General features: G+C 32.3%; 1 protein-coding gene across 1 annotated transcript in view; it reads left to right on the forward strand.

Annotated features, from left to right (window-relative positions):
- SPR (G protein-coupled sex peptide receptor) overlaps nucleotides 1-19802 on the forward strand; it is a 1160093-nt gene that overhangs the window by 486293 nt on the left and 653998 nt on the right. The window contains exon 4 of the mRNA XM_072519558.1: nucleotides 11122-11146. The gene's annotated coding sequence lies outside the window, so the exon portion shown is untranslated. The remainder of the gene's footprint in view (nucleotides 1-11121; nucleotides 11147-19802) is intronic.

A 19802-nucleotide genomic window follows, 5' to 3' on the forward strand; every position in this document is an offset into this window, starting at 1 on the left:
TATTTCTACATGGGATACGTTTTTAGTAGTTAACATATTGGCTGCCATGCGTACCCAACCTTGAGTCTCAGACAATAATATATGAGTGACCGCGTGTACCACATATAAGTCTCTATCCCGCATACGTTTACCAGCTGCGTGTACCCGAAAACAAACCACTTCTGCGTAGTTTTTGTATACAAACAATAATAATAATATCTTAAGGAATTTTTTCTGCGGATATCCTTTTTTTTTTTCTAGAAAATGTCGTTGGTGCCATGAATCGAAATCGTGGAAACAATAAATAGTATATTTTTTTATTGGGAATAACCCGGATCAACCATACAAGGGTATTAGCGGTGGTAAAATATAGCCTATAATTTATTATAATAATTAATATAAAACATAAATTATACAATTTTTACAAACTTGATTATAATTTAGAATTTTTCTTAAAGTATCACTTATATTTGATTATACAATTTCCTAATGATTTTGTCACAATCTGAACTGTCTAAAGCGCACTTTATATTACTTGTTAGTCCAGTAGTTTGTCTTTTTATTTGATATAATGGACAGTCTATAACAATGTGGCCTACAGTTATATTGGTGTCACAGGCGTAGCATATTCTAGGAGGTTCCTTCCTTAGTAGGTGTTCGTGCGTCACTCCCATTTATTATTACTATTTTTTAATCGGTGCTTTCTTGAGAAACATCTGTATCTTCGAAGTTGTCATCTTTATCAATTTGTTCTATATTTAACTGACGACGTAGTTTCCTCTTCATTCGTGTAATTCTAGATTTAATGCGTCTATCTACGAGTTTAGGATAGATTTCTTTTAGTATTTTTAAAAGTCTTGATATGTTTTTCGTGTATTCTAGTGCGATATTTAATGGATTGGGGGAATCATGTGCATCTGCCAGAAATCTGACTATCTTTATATAGTTTAGTTCGAACCGAGCATCAATAAATATATTTGCGTTTTTGTATCAGATTTAGTGGCTTTTAACTTTTTTGTTGATATTACTTTTGGTTTTATAAAACCTATTTCTGTGTTTTCTGCCATTGGTGTACCAAGTGGTGTCAATATTTCAGAATGAGAACATTTCTGTATGGTAATATCTGTATGTAGTTTTTGGGAGTACATTACGTCACAAGTGTTTTCCGTTTGATTCTAAATAAAGTGATTTTTGTTTTCAGCTATCGCATTGGAGGAAGGAATAGATTCTTGATCGGTTTGGGATGTAAGTATGGATGTATTTGAATGAATCGCCATATTGGTACATATTGAGGCTATATGATCAGATTGATGGCAGAGATAGCAGGTTAGTCCATTAGAAAGAAAGAAGATGTATACTACACCTGTCTACGGAAGCTTAGGCCGTGACTATATTGAGGGTCTTTGATTTCCGCTCTTAAGAAAGACATCGGTGAAAGTAGATGAAAGCTTTTCTCAGCAAGATATTTCTCGATGATGTGATGAGGAATAGTCGGACAAACATTGGACAACAGTAACCTATTAGCAGGAGTGACTAATTTTCTCGCTGTAATGACATTATCTCCTAGTTTTATTCCTCCGAGATCAGTTAAAAAGGTGTCAACAGCTTCTTTGCTAGAGAGATAGATGCAGAAGAGTACATTTTTGGGCTGTACGAGTAATCTTACTGATGTAACATAGTCTTCTAGTTTTAGTGTGTCAACTGCTGAGATAATAATGGCTTGTTCCTTGGAAGGAAATGTAGCTGCTTTCTGTTAAGTAATTGTAAAGTAATATGGTGTTTGTTTATCGGGTACCATTGCAGGACCCCTGTAGTCAGAAGTATCGGCCATCGGATAAAATTGTTAAATACTTTTTATTTTAATTTTCTTGTTACGTTTGTATTAAGCCACACAAAATTGACGTAACAAGTATGCACAATTTTTTGAGTAATAGAAGACTGGCACAATGGTTCATGCAGTTAAATTGAACTGCTCAGGTACGTAACCAACAAAATTATAATTTCCAGAATGATTTCCAATTTTTAATCCTAAGTTAAAGATGATTTGAGCTTGAAGAAGAAGAAGCACAGTAGTATGATGTTTGAGTTGAAAGAAGATATATTTGTATAGAAGAACTCTTGCATCATTGGCACGGGTGTAGTGCTTGATGTCATAAAGATAAGCTGTAAATTTCTTAGCAGCTTCCATTTTTCAATAATAAACATATCGGCTTCATCAAGTAATGATGCAAAAATCTTTTGGTACCACTCATTTTTTTAAAAAAATAGAACGGTCTAACTTTAATATAATAGCTTCTGAGAGACTTAGACATAGTGTACTTCCCAATTTTTGTGCCAAAGCGTGGCAATTAATACAATCGAGGTCTTTCTTATTTTTTTTTCTTATTCGTTGGCTGCCAGCTAAGTTTTTGATTTGTTAGTTTTATCTATTTTGAAAAATTAAAGGCAAATATCGAGCACAATTTTAATAATCAAATCTTGCCCAAGTACTTTTGCTTTCTACAGCATCATCAGGGGCATTTCGTCAAATTTGGGCTATCCAGTAAGCGCAGAATGTAATAAACGTGAAATTGAAACATAAATTGTACATAACACTACACTAGAATAATGACAAACAGTTTAAAATGATTTAAAAAGATTCTACGCTACATTCTTGTCAGCAACAGGAGAGAGAGTTCTAGTGTAGTGTTATGTACAATTTATGTTTCAATTTCATGTTTAACGAAATGACCCTGATGATGTTGTAGAAAGCAAAAGTACTTGGGCAAGATTTGATTATTAAAATTGTGCTCTATATTTGCCTTTAATTTTTCAAAGTTTATTTATTCGAGCATTCAACCTTATATCAATTTTATCTATGTTTCCAAGTAAAATAATTAGTACATCAGTATCAAAAGATTTGATAAATATGTGATAAATATATTATAACAATACACAGATTCGTAATTACAATTGTTTTTGACTTCATCAGTTTTGATGACTTGATCTTGCTGCATTTGATAGAAGTAACAGTCATTTTTAATAGTTAAAAGTATTTTTTTGTTTTTATTTATTTGCACCAGATTGTCATTTTCCCAGTAAGTTAATAAGAATTGAATCAAGGCTTCTTTAAATCTATAATTCTTTAGACTTTTTAAGAGGTCTGTTAGCCTAGTTTGTTGAGGTCCAGAAATGTTATAGGCAATATGAAAACCCATGACGGTTTTGGCGTTCAGAATCTTGTATTGATGGTAATAAATACTGGTCAAGAACTAAATGTATGTCTGCTGCAGTTGTTGAACAAAATTTAATAAGTATATACTCTGCAATTTTTGCAAGTGTGAATCATAAAAACCATCAATAATTTCAACATCAATATACGCGAGTTGACCTTTTTCAATTTGTTATTGCAACAATTTTGCTAACGTTGACTTCTCTGTTTTAACAATTTTATCAGCATATAAAAAGAGAGCAGGAGGCATTGGTGCCAGCGGAAAAGCGCAGCTGCTCTCCATCCTTCTTTATTACACTAAATAAAATGCTTGAATTTCTCTCTCGCGTAACTTTACTTGCTCCGATTTTTAAACTTTAAAAGCCTGGCAATAGTATTTTATGAACGGTTTTTTGCAAACAAAATATTATACCATTGCGTTTGTTATTAAATAATCTTTATTTTCATATATATTTTGGTTGGTAAACGGATCGGTGCAGTCACCTATATTTTCTTACCTGTTTACACCTGCTTGCCCGATAGCCATAAACGTAAACACGTAGGCAATACCTCACAGACTTATTTTATATGTTTTAAACTTTTAGTAAGAAATAAATGAAAAATAAACAAAACAGGTCCAAAATCACAGCAACTGAAATAAAGTTTATGAGAAGAAGCTGCAGAGTGATAAAAATGGATCGCATCAGAAATGAGGAGATAAAACGAAGAATGGCAGTAGAACAAGATATACTCAGCTACATCAAAGAAACACGTTTAATTTGGTATGGACATGTGAGAAGAACAGATCATACAAGGTGCATAGCAAAGATTTCGGATTGGAGCCCAGTAGGAAGGAGGAAAAGAGGTAGACCTCGAAGATCATGGAGGGATGAAGTGGACGAGGCCATGGAAAGACGAGACCTTAGAGATGGAGAATGACAGAACAGAAAGGACTGAAGACGTTGGCTGAAAGAAGGAAGGCGGCGACAACTGTAAAAATCCTTATATAGATAGATAGATAAACTTTTAGTTTCAATAAAATTTAACTAGTAAAAAACAAGGTAAAACTTGCTAAAAAAAATGTATTAATATTTTTTTAATTAAGGATAGCTATGAACATAATTATTTTATAATTATTATATTATAAGGAGAGAAAATTATAAATTTCAAGCCAATATACAAAAGGATGGCCTATGTTAGAGTCAACAACAAACCATTTAATATATCAGTCGTGAACTTATACGCTTCCACAGAAACAAGCAATGCAGACGAAAAAGAAATCTTTTATGATAGGGTCGAAGAGGAGATAGAAAAATACCCAATGAAGATGTAATATTTGTACTAGAAGACCTTAATGCCCAGATTGAAAAGAGGACTTTTTACAACAAATTGCAGGAAAGCATACAATACACGAAAATACGAATGACAATGAGCAAAGACTATGTAACCTAGCAACAAGAACAAATTTGTTAATAAGCTTAACAAAACTTGAATACCACATACAGATTGAACGAATTTAAAACGGAACATACAATTTAATATATGTCTGTTTGAACTGCATTTGAAATAGTGGACCAATATAAAACTTGGACAAAAATAAATCCATACCCGGTGATAGACATTGTATAAAATATCGTTCAACTATCTGTCTCCTTTAAAGGAAAGAGGAGCTTGCCTAATAGTCGGAGAGATAGAGCCGAAATATTGAACTGATCAGGAATATGACATTTCTCTATTGGAATATATTCATTGTAACTGGGTTAAGACTTTGTCTTACAGGCGGATGCCCCTCGTGGTACAGGGGGTGGCTATACAGGGATGAAGTTGTAATTTTTTTCGGAAAAATTAACGATCGATAATATGGCTGAAAATTTGCCCAGAGTAAGATCTTGGTATAACTAGACGAAATCCCAAAGGGCGGACGCGAGAGTGGATACATAAGGGGTGGCGGACAGGGATGAAATTGCAATTTTTTTGGGAAAAATTAACGATAAGTAATATGTCCGCCATTTTCATGGCTCATTATTTAGCCCCTAAAAACTCTAAATCCAAAAGAGCGGACAGCTGGGTTGGTACAGAGAGCCATAAAACGGGGTCAAATGTACCACTTGCCTGCGCATTTTAGGTCTCGGTAACAATTTTCAAACTGATTTTATTATGATATTTTTATACCGATTGATTTGAAAATTTGTATTCTCACTTCTGTTACTATTCTGAAAAGCGTCAAGTAGAGTTTTCCTCAAAATTTTCCAAAAAAATTTCCGTAAATGAAAATTTTCGTAATTTTTTGAGGTAAAATCTAATTTGTAGAATCCTTTCGATTTTCTGTCAGTTATACCATGAATTTTTCCAAAAATTTTCAAAAGATTTTTCCGATAAGAAAAAAAAATTTAGAAAAACTTTAAAAATTTCGTCATTTTTCTCACTCTCACTGATGTCATTACATTCATCATCTTCGTCACTTTCACTTTCAATAATATCACATTCATTATCTGCTTCATTTTCAATCACTACTTCTCGAATTGATTCTGGCATCTGAGGTCCACTAAACCATTTGAATTTATATGTTTCATCTTCAAACTCCCAACCATGTTCTTCAACAATCAATTCTGTTGGTACTTTTTTATGAGCATTTATCCAAATATTTGAAATATAATGGGCTCGCAGTAGATGTTGGTGTAATTCATCTTGACATGGTGGTAAGCTTGAAGCATCGAAATTTTTTAGTTTTTTTTTTAAAGGCTTGTTCATATCATGCAACTTATACTGCCGGTTAAATAGTGAAAATCTGACATCGTTTACTTTTCTTTTTGGAATTGTTCTCGTCAGTCCTGTTCCATATAAGTGACATATGAAAGTTTCTAAGGTTTCAAAAAGTTCATTACAATCGAAGTCAGTTTCACCAAGTTGGATAAAAGCATCTTGATACTTATTACATTTAGCGCATGCGTCTAGAATTACTGATCTAAATGGAACGCGCATCATTATTATTTTAATATTTTAAAATAATAATGATGCAAAATTAATGTCCAAACAGAATTTGTAAAATTATAATTAACTAATGAAAAAAAAAAATTCAATCAATTTGAAAGTTAAAAAAAATATTGAAAATATTTAAGTAGGTACAAAGTAAATTTCAAAACTTAAAAAATTGATAATTCCACAATTAAATTGATTTTTATTAATAATTATTTGTAAAATGTTAAAGGAATTCTACAAATTGAATTTTACCTATTGATAAATAGAAATAATATATTTTGTATTTGATTATTAATGTAATAATAAATCATTTTTTCTTATATCTGATCAACCATTATTTATGCAATATAAATTTAAAAACCTTTTTATTGTAATAAAAAATAAGTAAAATTACTATTTGTTATACCAAAAATATTTAATAGTTAACATTATAAAATTACTTTAATTTAATAAAATATCAAATATCAAACATTTATTCAATTAAAAATTAATTCGTAAAATATTTATATTTAAGAAAAAAATGTGATTTGTAAAGTAAATATGACTTTAGTTTGAAAAAAAAACATTATCATAATATCATTTTAAAACTACAAAATATTCTATAAAAGATTCAGACGATTACGTAGAGTTTTATCAAATGTTTTAGAAAAGTTTTTCTAAATTTTTTTTTCTTATCGGAAAAATCGTTTGAAAATTTTTGGAAAAATTCATGGTATAACTGACAGAAAATCGAAAGGATTCTACAAATTAGATTTTACCTCAAAAAATTACGAAAATTTTCATTTACGGAAATTTTTTTGGAAAATTTTGAGGAAAACTCTACTTGACGCTTTTCAGAATAGTAACAGAAGTGAGCATACAAATTTTCAAATCAATCGGTATAAAAATATAATAAAATCAGTTTGAAAATTGTTACCGAGACCTAAAATGCGCAGGCAAGTGGTACATTTGACCCCGTTTTATGGCTCTCTGTACCAACCCAGCTGTCCGCCCTTTTGGATTTAGAGTTTTTAGGGGCTAAATAATGAGCCATGAAAATGGCGGACATATTACTAATCGTTAATTTTTCCCCAAAAAATTGCAATTTCACCCCTATCCGCCACCCCTTATGTATCCACTCTCGCGTCCGCCCTTTGGGATTTCGTCTGGTTATACCAAAATCTTACTCTGGGCAAATTTTCAGCCTTATTATCGATCGTTAATTTTTCTGAAAAAAATTACAACTTCATCCCTGTATAGCCACCCCCTGTACCACGAGGGGCGTCCGCCTGTAAGGCAAAGTCTTAAGCCAGTTACAATGAATATATTCCAATAGAGAAATGTCATATTACTAATCAGTTCAAAATTTCGGCTCTGTCTCTTGGACTATAAGGAAGCGATAAGTGGTTTGACAGCATACTAACTGCTTCTGTAGTCTAGTTTTCACAGTGATTCTAGGCAACCTATTTGGGTGGAGTTTTGACTTGTTCTTGAATGAATTCAGAATCCAGCAGCCCGCTGAAGTATTGGATTTTTATAATATAATTATTTGACAACCTTTTGTTGGCCAACCACCTAGAGCGGAGTTAAGCCGAAATACATTGATTTCGTATGTTCCGTTTTAAATTCGTTCAATCTGTATAGTTAAATTGATCACATAATGATTAATAAACGAAAACAATCGTCAATAAAAGATGTAAGAACATTTAGAGGTGCGTGTGCAGATTCAGATCACTACATAGTCACAGCAACTATAAGAGAAAAAGTTAAAATTCAAACAGCACAGAAAAACTAACATAAAAAGTGGAATGTCAATAAAAATAGGTAATAAAAAAGTAAGAAAAAATTATGAAGAGGCAGTAACAGTTCAAATAAAAGAGAAATATAAAGCGGAAGATATAAACACAGAATGGGAGACGATTAAAAAATAAATAGAAAAAGGTGCAAATGCAGGTAGGTAAAAGTCAAGCTAAAACAAAAAATGGATGGTATACCCAAGAATTTAGAGAAATAATAGAAAAAAAAGTGCAAGCCAGAAATAAATGGCTAAGAACAGATACAGAGCAAGACAGAGTAGAATATGAAAAATTAAGAAGGAATGCTAAGAAAGTGATAAGGCAAAATAAAAGAAGATGGGTAGACGAAAAAATGCAGGAAATAGAGCAGGAAAGAAAAAACAGAAACACGAAAAAATTTTACAAAAAGATTAAAGAACATAACAAAAAATAAACAAAGGCAAAACAAACGGAATAAAAAATAGAGAGGGAACAGTGATAATAGAGGATCAAGAATATAAGCAAGTATGGGGGGATTACTACAGAGAGCTCTTGATGGAGGAAACAACAGGACAAGAAATGCATAAAGAGGAGGAAACGGTGCACGAAGACGAATCAGACGAAGTAGATGAAGTAGACATCGAAATTTTAAAATAACCAACATTAGAGGAATTTGATGAAGTAATACATAGAAGCAAAGATGGAAAAGCCCTTGGTAAAGATGGAATTAATATGGAACTAATAAAACACGGAGGAAAGGAACTCAGAGGAAAAATACTGGCACAATTGAAAAATATATGGAAACAATAGAAAATACCAGGGGACTGGGAGGTAGGGCATATCATAACAATACATAAAAAGGGAGACCAACAAATCTGTGAAAATTATAGAGGAATAACTTTACTAAATACAATATATAAAATATTGACATCAATAATACAAAGGAGGTTATCAAAGATCACAAAGAAGACAGTAGGATAGTACCAATGTGGATTCACAGAAGGAAGATCTACAATAGATGCAATACACACAATAAAAAAAATAATGGCAAAAACAAACGAATATAAATTAGAATTAGAAAAGTTATTCATAGACTTCAAACAGGCATTTGATTCAATTAAAAGGAACGGATTAATCATAGCACTTAAAAAATTAAAAATTCCACATCAACTCAGAAAATTTATAAAAATGACAATGAGAACTACAAAAATAAGCATAAAGACACAAAGAGGAGAGACAGAGGAATTCAGTATAAATAAAGGGATGAAACAAGGAGATGCCTTATCAACAACGGTATTTTATCTAACATTAGAATATGTACTACGAAATATAAATAAAGGAAATCTCAGAACAAGAGGAAGACGATATTGCTATTATTGTAAAGAACAGAAAAATAATGAAAAAATGCCAAAAGAAATAAGAGAGAAAGGAGAGGTAATGGGAAAATAAAGATTAGGAAAAAAGCAAATGAAAGAAAAATTCAAAATAGAAAGTTCTGAGTTTGAAGAAGTAGAATACTTCAAATACCTAGGAGTTACAATAAGCAAATCCGGAGAAAGGAAGTCCGAAGTAAGAGAAAAAATATAAGCAGCGAATAAAGCTTATTTTGCAAACAAAAGATTACTTAAAAGCAAAACACTGACTATAAAAACTAAAATGAACATTTATAACACCATAATTGGGCCAATATTATTATATGCAGGAGAAACAATAACGATGGTTAAAAAAGACGAAGAAGACTTGAGAATAGCGAAGACAAAGATTATAAGAACCATACTAGGACCAATCAGAACAAAGTAAAATAAATATAGAAGCAGAACAAATGTAGAGATTAAGGAAGAACTTAAGGAAGACATCGTGACTAAAATAAAGCAATACAGAGTTAGATGGTTAGGTCACATTTGGAGAGCAGGAGATGAGGCAGTGACATACACAATGATAGAATGGAATCCAGTAAGAACAAAGAGAAGAAGAAGATTAAGATCAAAGTGGCTGCAAGAAGTTTAAGAAGACCTCCAAAGGGCAGGAGTCAGAGAATGAAGAGGAGAAACTAGAGACAGAAAAAAATGGAGAGATATTGTCAAGAAGATAAGATAAACGAAAGGGACTGATCCACCCAAGAAATAGGATCTAGAAAGCATTCGCGGTTTAACCCCACGCTGGGGTGTATAGCCATTATAGATATATATATATATATATATATATATATATATATATATATATATATATATATATATATATATATATATATATATGTATAAACATATTTTAATAGCCAACAAGACGTATTTGTGTGGATGAAATTTGATAAAAAAACATGTTTTATTCAGATGGATGAAGGTTGATCTAGGTTCGGATCTTAGACAGTAATATAATATTAGTGTTTTATTATGCAAATAATACATAGGTATATGTAAATAAAACGTTATTCTGACAAATAACGTTTAATAATAAAAAAATAGTTTTCTATAACGAAAAGTTATAATATTTCGAAAAAAAAAAAAAATTTTGTTACATTGATGTAAGACAAACAAACATAACATGCAATGGTTTTTATCAATATATAGCAATACATCACAATAGATTTATTTATAATTATACTAATAGCCTTTTTTCTCACAGATGAGTAGAAAGAGCAGGAAACTTTCATCGGTCAGCTTATTCAGAGGGTGAAATAAAATTGATACATTTAGGATTATTTTTACAATCATCGATCTACAAAGTACATTTATTTATTTTAACATTCTTTTGTATTTTTAGAAGAACATAAAACTGGTGTTAGTTTGCACCCTTTTAACTATTTTGTGTTGCCAATTTCGTGACGATCGTCTCTGTATTTTACCACAGAGAAAAATTAATATAACTCCAGTATAGACGCTTCCCTTCAAAAACTATTTCTGTTATGAAATTGGATGTATAGATATATTATAGAAACAAATTTCTGTTTTTGTTGATAAAAAATATTTGCCGTTTTGATTCTTTATTGTATCAGTTTATCGAAGGATTGTTTATTATTATTAATTTAAAATAAATAGTTAAATTTTCAGTTTATGGGCAAAAATGTAAAATTACATTAATAGAACTAATTTAAATATACTTTCATACTCAGGAAAATTAAGTATTTTTCTTAATATGAAAAATGTTAAGTTTTTACTTCCAACGGCAATATTCGGAGTGTAACATTACTGTTTTCTAAAAACACTTGTTTTATTGTTTCAGATCCAGTAAAAATACAATTTGGTTGGTAAGTAATAAATCACTAAAGTATACAGAATATTTTAACTATACAGTGTGGATATTAAGTCTTACCCCCCTAGTGAACTCCGTTATTTAAGACAAAGAAGAAAAACGTTCGGACCCGTCAATTTTTATTTTAATAGAGATATTTTATAACATAAAAAAAATTGTCACCCCTTTCATCCCCTTCACTTGATAGCTACCCCCTCAGATTTTTTAAATAGCAATTGGGGTCGTGCGATAGTTTGTTGGAAAGGGTTTGAAAAGAAGAATTCAAAAATGTATAAGTTTGAAATTTTGTATGGCATAATGGTTTTATTTAAAATAAAATATACAGAAAATAATGTATTAAATTACATCTTTAAAATTAAAGGAACTGGCAAATTACCCTAAAGAAAACTTAAATTACTGCAGGAGATGCTCGAAATGTTCTCCATTTACTTCCTGGCAGAAGTAGATTCTTTGTTTCGTTGCCTCCCTAGCCCTTATCCTATCACATTCTTCGATTATTCTTTGACGGAGTTCATCAACTGTCGTCAACTGGCTCCCATACAGTTTGGATTTAAGGTAACCCCATAAAATTTCGAACGCCAGCATCGTAATGAGGCGGAGCTTCATCTTGCTGGAAAATAATATCTTGATTGAATTCGCCTGGATTGTTTCTAAGCACATCTTGAATTGCAGGAATTATTTGTGTTTCCAAGAGATTAAGATAGTTTCCCCCGTTAAACTGCCTTCGATAAAAAAAAGGCCTATAATATGATCCCCTAGTATACCTGCCCAAACATTTACTTTAGTGGGAAATTGAGTATGACACTCTCGAAACAATCGAGGGTTTTCGTCAGACCAATATCTTACATTTTGTCGATGTACATGACCATTTAAATAGAATGTAGCTTCATCGGAAAAACAAATATGTCTTAAATAACTTGGATCTTGTGAAATATTATTATCCATAGTTTCACAATATTGCAGTCGTCGATCTGGATCATCCTCTGTCAATTCGTGCACCATTTTCATCTTATAGGGATAAAATTTTTGCTTTTTTAAAATGTTTAAGACAGTCCTGTGACTTAATTCGCATTCGCAAGACATTTCTAGTTGAACTGGTTGGATTTGTTACAAATTGAGACAAAATATCTACTTGCTTTTCCTCACAAATCTTTTTTCTGCCATCCTGTTTCTTGTTTTCAACAGAACCAGTTTCACAAAATTTGGTGACAAGTAGTCTATAGTAATGTCGATCAATTGCACGATTCGGAAAACATTAAATATAATAGTTCATTAAATATTCTCACAGCTTCATGGTAGTTACGGCCTGCTTCGCTAAATATTAAAATTGCTTCACATTTGTCTACTAATCTACAAGGTGGTGCCATTTTGATTGTTTTGAATTTTTAATACTAAACATTTACAGTTTACCACTAAAGCTCACCAAATCTCAAGTTCTTGTCAATATTCTTTACAATCAACAGTGCTAATTGCTTGTTTTTTATGACAGTTGTCAAAAACTATACACGCCAACTAGATTATTTAAAAAATTGTTCTAACCATGATATGTTTTAACGACACAAAAGTATTTATTCTGCATAAAAATAATTCGGTATAAACGTTCAAGAATAAAAATTAAATAAATTTTGTTATACCGAATGCCCAATATTAAAGCAAAACCAGTATACCTACTTTTGTATTGTTGTATCGCAAAGTGTATCTCCAAACAATAAATCGTTATTAACAAACAGATTCTTAAAGTTGAAGTAAAGTGTGATAGATTTTAGAATTCTTCTTTTCAAACCCTTTCCAACTAACTATCGCACGACTCCCATTGCCATTTAAAAAATCTGAGGGGGTAGCTGTCAAGTGAAGGGGATGAAAGGGGTGACAATTTTTTTTATGTTATAAAATACCTCTATTAAAATAAAAATTGACGGGTCTGAGCGTTTTTCATCTTTGTCTTAAATAACGGAGTTCACTAGGGGGGGGTAAGACTTAATATCCACACTGTATAGTCTGTCATAATATATTTATTACCGGAAGGGAGCAACAATTGGAGTTGGAGTTTCTACCTGAATTATATTGGTGTCTTACTGTAAGTCTACAAAAGTTATTCTGTGGTCTAATTCTTATAATTTTTCTATCTATAGTCTAATATAAAATTCTCGATATTTTAATAGATATTTTTCCGGATTTGTCTGATTTCTAGTCTAGGTTCTTTTTTACCATTTACACAAATTTATTTTAGGTTGATCTATATTAGTAATATATATTACGTTATTATAAACAAACTCTAATTCCTCGTGAAAAGTCTTCTAGAACACCTTAAATATATAGCCTACTCAAAAACCTGATATTCTTATATGTCCCCTTGTCAGTGCATATAACTGCCCTACACATTTATTAACTAAGTAGCTAGCCAAAAATCTACAACCTTTAGTCGAAAATGCTTCATCCTTCGTCAAAAATTGTTTTCATTTTATTTCGTAAACTTCTTAAACAATATCCTATCGCACCAGCAGACATTCTAGCAAGTTTTACCATCTTTTCACTCTTTATTCATAATAGACAAAACTCTAAACATTCTGAAAACTAAATGTAGTACCCAGCAAGACCACTTGTCTCTCATTAAAAAATTTCTGTCGAACACTTATTTGATCTTAATTTAATGGTGCCCCAAAGGGCTCCCCAGTATCCTCAGTAATTGCCAATATCTTTACGGAAGACTTCGAGACCCGAGCACTTTCCACATCAATGCTCAAACCCGCATCTTGGCTACGATATGTTGACGATAAATTCGTCATTTGGCCACACAGCAGGGATTTAACAATACTTTGCTATTTATTTCGCATGCCCTATATTTAAGTGCTTTAATTTGTGAGTTATTCGTAATTCTTTGAATCAAACATTAATTGCAACAAAATTTAGGTGAAATCTTATTGGGTTGTCCGTGAAAATCTTTAATCAAAACAAATTTTACATAAAAAATACATAATAATCTAGACTACTCCTTAATATGTTAGTATTGGATAAGATATCAAAATACCTAAATGGTTGGGATTGTTGATGTGTAAAATATTAATAAAAACAGAATATTCTTCCTAGTTGACTATGATACTATGGCTTTATGATATGGCTTTTATTTCAGGAGGGTATAACAACAATGTGCTAAATAAGAGATTATCATCAGCAATTCCCAGATAGAGCTCAACCAAGGAGAGAAGCATTTCAAAGTTTACTATAACGTTTCAACGGAATAGACAAATGAATTGAGAAAAATCTGATCGAAGAAAATGAATTAAATGTAATCCTTTATTACTCAGAATCCGCATATATTAGTACGAGGAAAATTGCACATGCTTTTGGAATTAGTAATCGTAATGTAGAAAGAATTTAAAAAAAAACAAGATACATCCTATGATGCACAGTTGTAACAAGAGTTTAATGAGTATAACTATAATAAATAAGTAAAATTTTGTCGGTGGGTGCAGCAACAAATTCATAATTATGCATATTTTTTGTAATATATTTTATTTGGAAATGAAGCTACTTTCCACAAGAATGGTATTGTAAACATACATAATTTCCAGTGTTAGATACTCAACCCTGCTAAAAATCATCCATAATAGAATACACGCTAAGCTGGAAATGGATATTAGTGATTCCCAATTTGGATTTCGGAATGGAATGGGCACAAGAGAGGCACTATTTTCTTTTAACGTGCTGACCCAAAGATGGATGTTAATAGGGATCTTTATGTATGCTTTATAGACTACAATAAGGTATTCGATAAGGTAAAACATGACCGACTTATAGAAGTATTTAAAAACAAGAATCTGGATGTGAGGGATGTAACATTGATATCAAATTTATACTACAGCCAACGATCAAATGTGAAAATTGGAAGAGAAGTGTCAGAAGAAGTGGAGATAAGGAGAGGAGTCAGGCAAGGTTGCACACTGTCGCCGTTATTGTCTAATACTTATTCTGAAGAAATAATACAAGCAGCTTTGGTAAACGAGACAGTTGGCATAAAAGTGAACTGAAGTTTAATTAACAACATTAGGTATGCCGACGATACAGTCATAATAGCCGACAACTTGGAAGACTTAGAAATAATAATGAACAAAATATTAAGATATAGTGGAGAATACGGAGTCTCTTTTAACACCAAAAAAACCAAATTCATGAAAATTAGCAAGAACAACAATACAAACGAAATATTAACGGTAGGCGGCCATTAGATTGAGAGAGTAAAAAGATATACTTACTTGGGAACGATAATCACAGAAAATAACAATTATACTGCAGAAATAAGAGCCAGAATTGAAAAAGCACGTGCCAACTTCGTGAAAATGAAAAAGATTTTATGTATCAAAGATCTAGAATAAACCTAATTAAATACTATTGACCATCAGAACAAGGCTCATTAAATGCTATGTACACAGTGTACTCTACTGTGGAGCTGAATCATGGACATTAAACCGGAATACAATAAATCGACTTAACGCGTTTGAAATGTGGACATTTAGAAGATTGTTAAGGATTCCATGGGTAGATAGAATCACGAATACAGAAGTGTTAAGGAGAATAGGCAGAGAGAGGGAAATGGAAAATACAATAAAAGAAAGGAAAGTGCAATATCTCGGACAGGTGATGAGAGGCGAAAGATACAACATCTTGAGACTCATAATTCAAGGAAAAGTAGAGGGTAGGAAAAGCGTAGGAAGAAGACGCGTTTCCTGGTTGAAGAACCTGAGAGAGTGGTTTGGTTGCAGCTCAAGGTAATTGTTCAGAGCAGCTGCCTCGAAGGTCAGAATAGCCATGATGATTGCCAACCTTCGTCGCGGAGATGGCACTTAAAGAAAAAGATACTCAACTTCTAATTTACCCACATTATTATCATTAAATGTTTGGGCTGGAATTCCTGAAAATTATGTCATTCTTTTTCGAGAATTACGTAAATAAAAAACATATCTACATTTTTTTTGGATTTATTTTGGGATTATTTTAAGTAGTGCCGTTGAACATATTTGAGAAATTGCGAATAGACTAGGAAAGGGCGAGAAGATGGCCTCCACGATCTCCAACGGTAAACAAGCTGGATTTTATTTTTTCGGTTTAAATACAATACAAAGTTTATAAAACATTAGCTACAACTAAAGACGATGTAAATTAGTAATGAATGTATGAGATTAGACAGAAATGTATGAACCAGTTTAAGTCGCTCTTTTGAAGGTAGCTTGTAATTATGTATTGAGGTCTGTGATGGGTAGCTCTTTCGGGACGACAGACTCAGTAAAACACAGGTTTGAAATAAAAATAAACCTATTTAGTATATATACAATATATAAAAAATAAAAAAAGGAATTCTACGTTGTATACTTATAAAACAAAAATAAAATGAATTCTACGTTCCCGTCTGGGTCCCGCGATGAATGAATTCCCCGGCAAACGTCTATAAAAGAAAAGAAACTAATTATTACTAATAAAGAAATGAAATAGCAGACCCACGATGATGTTCAATACACAATACCGATGGGTTCCGCTTGGCTAAGGACAGAGTACGATCCTCAATACGGAAATCTCTCTGTCCGGCTTGGCTCTGTGCAGATCCACGGTAATGTTCAATACACAGCACCGATGGGTTCCGCTTAGTTAAGGACAGAGTATGATCCTCAATACGGAAATCTCTCTGTCCGGGATGGCTCGCAGGTTCACTACACCGGCGAGTCAGGGAGCCTAGAGCGCTAGCTACAAGACTGTCTAATTCCGCTATTCACACGCCTTTTTAAATAGCCTCTCTGAATACCACTTCACGTCACGTTGTAGAAGTGGATGCGAAAATATTGACACTCCCATGGTTCGAACTGTTAAACGATCAGAGCATCGTTACAGGTGGACGGAGGTCATTTGGAACATTTATTATAAATTCAACGATATTTTTGTTATCTTTGCTAACTTATAATTTTTTTATATTTAATTTTATTTGTACATTAAACGTTACTTCACTTTTAATTACTTAGGTAACAAATTAGGGATCAGTCTAAATTATTATTTATTTTTTCACGGTTAACGTAATAAAATTTCACCTAATTTTTGTTGCAATTAATGTTTGGCGCAAAAAATCACAAATAACTCACAAATTAAAGCAGTTAGGTATAAAGAATTCGTATTAAATAGTGTAGTAAGGTGAACCCGTCGAAGTGTGAACTAGTTTTTAGTTAGATGACATATTTTGCATGATTTAGGAGATGATTTAAGTCATAATATTTTTTTTCCTAGAATGCTTACGGACTTTACTACATATACTTAAATTTGGGCACGTTCGTAATATCAGATGTGAAAATTATGTTAAATTTTTAAATATCCATGGTTCACACTTTCCCGTCAATTTGGGGTAAGTGTGACAATGGACTTTAGCTTACAGCAGCGTGTGTTATTTTTTGGGACAGTGTAAATAATTTAAAATTGCAAGAAAAAAGGAATTTTTAAGTGTTTGAAAAATTTTAATTTATTTATTTTTAAGCAAGTCACAAACTTTTTAAGATTTAAAGGTTCAACCCGACAAAATTTACGTCAAAAGTAAAATGATCCCTTCTGCCTTTAACGGGTTCTGGTAAAGTTTTTACGATATCGTCATCAACTATATCCATGTCTTCTATATCAGGCCAAGAAAAAGGTGTTACTACTCTGTTTATATGTTAAAAAGGAAATTTTCCATTCATTTTAAATCTTATTATCAATTCTTCCAATAAAATGTTTAATATGTTTTTTAGATGTGTACTCTACAACAACCCAAATACCCAGCGCGATTTGGGTCTTTCCCAACTCTCTAACTGTTGGCACTTCTTTCTCAATTATTTGTTCGTTTTCTTCGAATATTTCAGGATCAAAATCATGTTCAGAGTCGACATATTTCACCAAATTATCTTCCGATTCTGAGCTACTAAAAGTTTCTTCTCGTTTCTTAATCCTCTTCAATTTTTGATTTTTTGCTTCTTTTTTCTTTCTGCGTTCTTCTTCTCTTGTTTGTTTTTATATTTCTTTTATGTTCTTTAATCTAATTTCTTCTTTTAGAATTTCTTCGAAAGTAACGACTTCTGCCCCTGCAGCTACTTTTTTTCTTTTTGAGCCCGAAGGACTTTGCTTATTTGTCTATTTAACAGTGTTTAATAGCAGCTCTTCAAAACTTATTTTTAAAGAACTACTACTTAGAGTTGCATCAGAAATATTGGTTGTATGGTTTTCCACAATCTGGTCCTTATTTACAGACTGATCAATATTGCCGGCGGTAATAGCATCCATATTAGTATTTGCGGTTTCAGCTACAACTATGGTTTGGTCTTCTAAACTCTTTTGTTCTTTTCATCTTTTTAGGCTTTTGGGGTGGTATTTTTCCTCTGGTATGACATGACGATTAACTGGATATATGCCAGCTTTTCTAAACCCGTTTTTGATAATTTCTACGCTTACGTTTTTCCATGTAGTGCCTATCGTCAGAGACAACTCTTTTTTTGTAATTTTTAGTCCAGTATTATGTCTCTGCCAGGTTACGAGTTGTTGGTCCCAAGCGTCTTTTAGAGACTTAAATACAGCTAAATCCAAAGGCTGCAGAAGGTGGTTGGTATGAGGAGAAAGTTTGATGATTGTGATATCATTCTGTCATGCTAATTCAACTAGTTCAATACTAATGACTATGACCGTCATATATCAACAGTACCGGCCTATTTTCTCCTAATGCAAAATTAAACGTTTTTTCTAAATAATTAATAAATACGTTACTCTCCATCCATCCATTAGGACTGGCTGCATAAGCAGTTCCCGGAAATGAGTTCCTGTTATCTAGTAGCCAGGTATCCCAAACATTTTTTCCCTTGAATACGATTAGTGGTAGTGCCTTCGTTTCTGATGCAGACACTGCAAAAAGAACCCCAGTGTTTTCTCTTCCTGGACCTAAAGTAGTTCTGGAACTTGGTTTGCCTTTAGCTCCCACGACTATGGTTTTTTTTTTGGGTCGTGAGAAATGAATGTTTCGTTCATATTCCACACGAGTTGCGGCTTGTCCTCTAATTTTGGCTAAACTAAAATTTTTTTGAGAATATCAAAATATTCTTGGATGATGAAAGGATCTGTCATTTTTTTTCTTGAGTACTCCACAGCTTGGGGTTTTTTATGCTAAGTTGGTGACGTCTTTTAAAACTCCCGAACCACTCATCCCCAGGAGTATTATCCTTAAATGGATTTTTTATGTCATTTTTGGTAACAAATTCGCGAACAATCTCTAGTAGTTCTATTCTGGATATTCCACTGCTCCATAGTTTTTAGTCCTTGAGCCAATCTAGTTTCATCTTGGAGTGGAATCGGGAGCCTCCCTTGCGATTTGCTTTTAACTCCTCGAGCACAAGTCACATGGTAGAATAATGTTGTTTTAGGAATATTATACAATTTATGTGCCCAGTATATCAAACAAACCCCTCTTTTTATCTCTGACACTGCGTAATTTAAATCATCTTGGGTATATTTGGTTGCTCGATCTGACTTCCGTTTATGGTTTCTCACCATGTTCAGTCTAGAATTAAAAATTAAAATATAGTTTTGCAAGTTCACAGTTGCCCCAGTACACGTGGTCACATTTACCCCAGTAGGCAATATAAACGAGGTAAGTG

This window comes from Diabrotica undecimpunctata, chromosome 1 (genome assembly GCF_040954645.1).
Source record: "Diabrotica undecimpunctata isolate CICGRU chromosome 1, icDiaUnde3, whole genome shotgun sequence".
Classification (NCBI taxonomy): domain Eukaryota; kingdom Metazoa; phylum Arthropoda; class Insecta; order Coleoptera; family Chrysomelidae; genus Diabrotica; species Diabrotica undecimpunctata.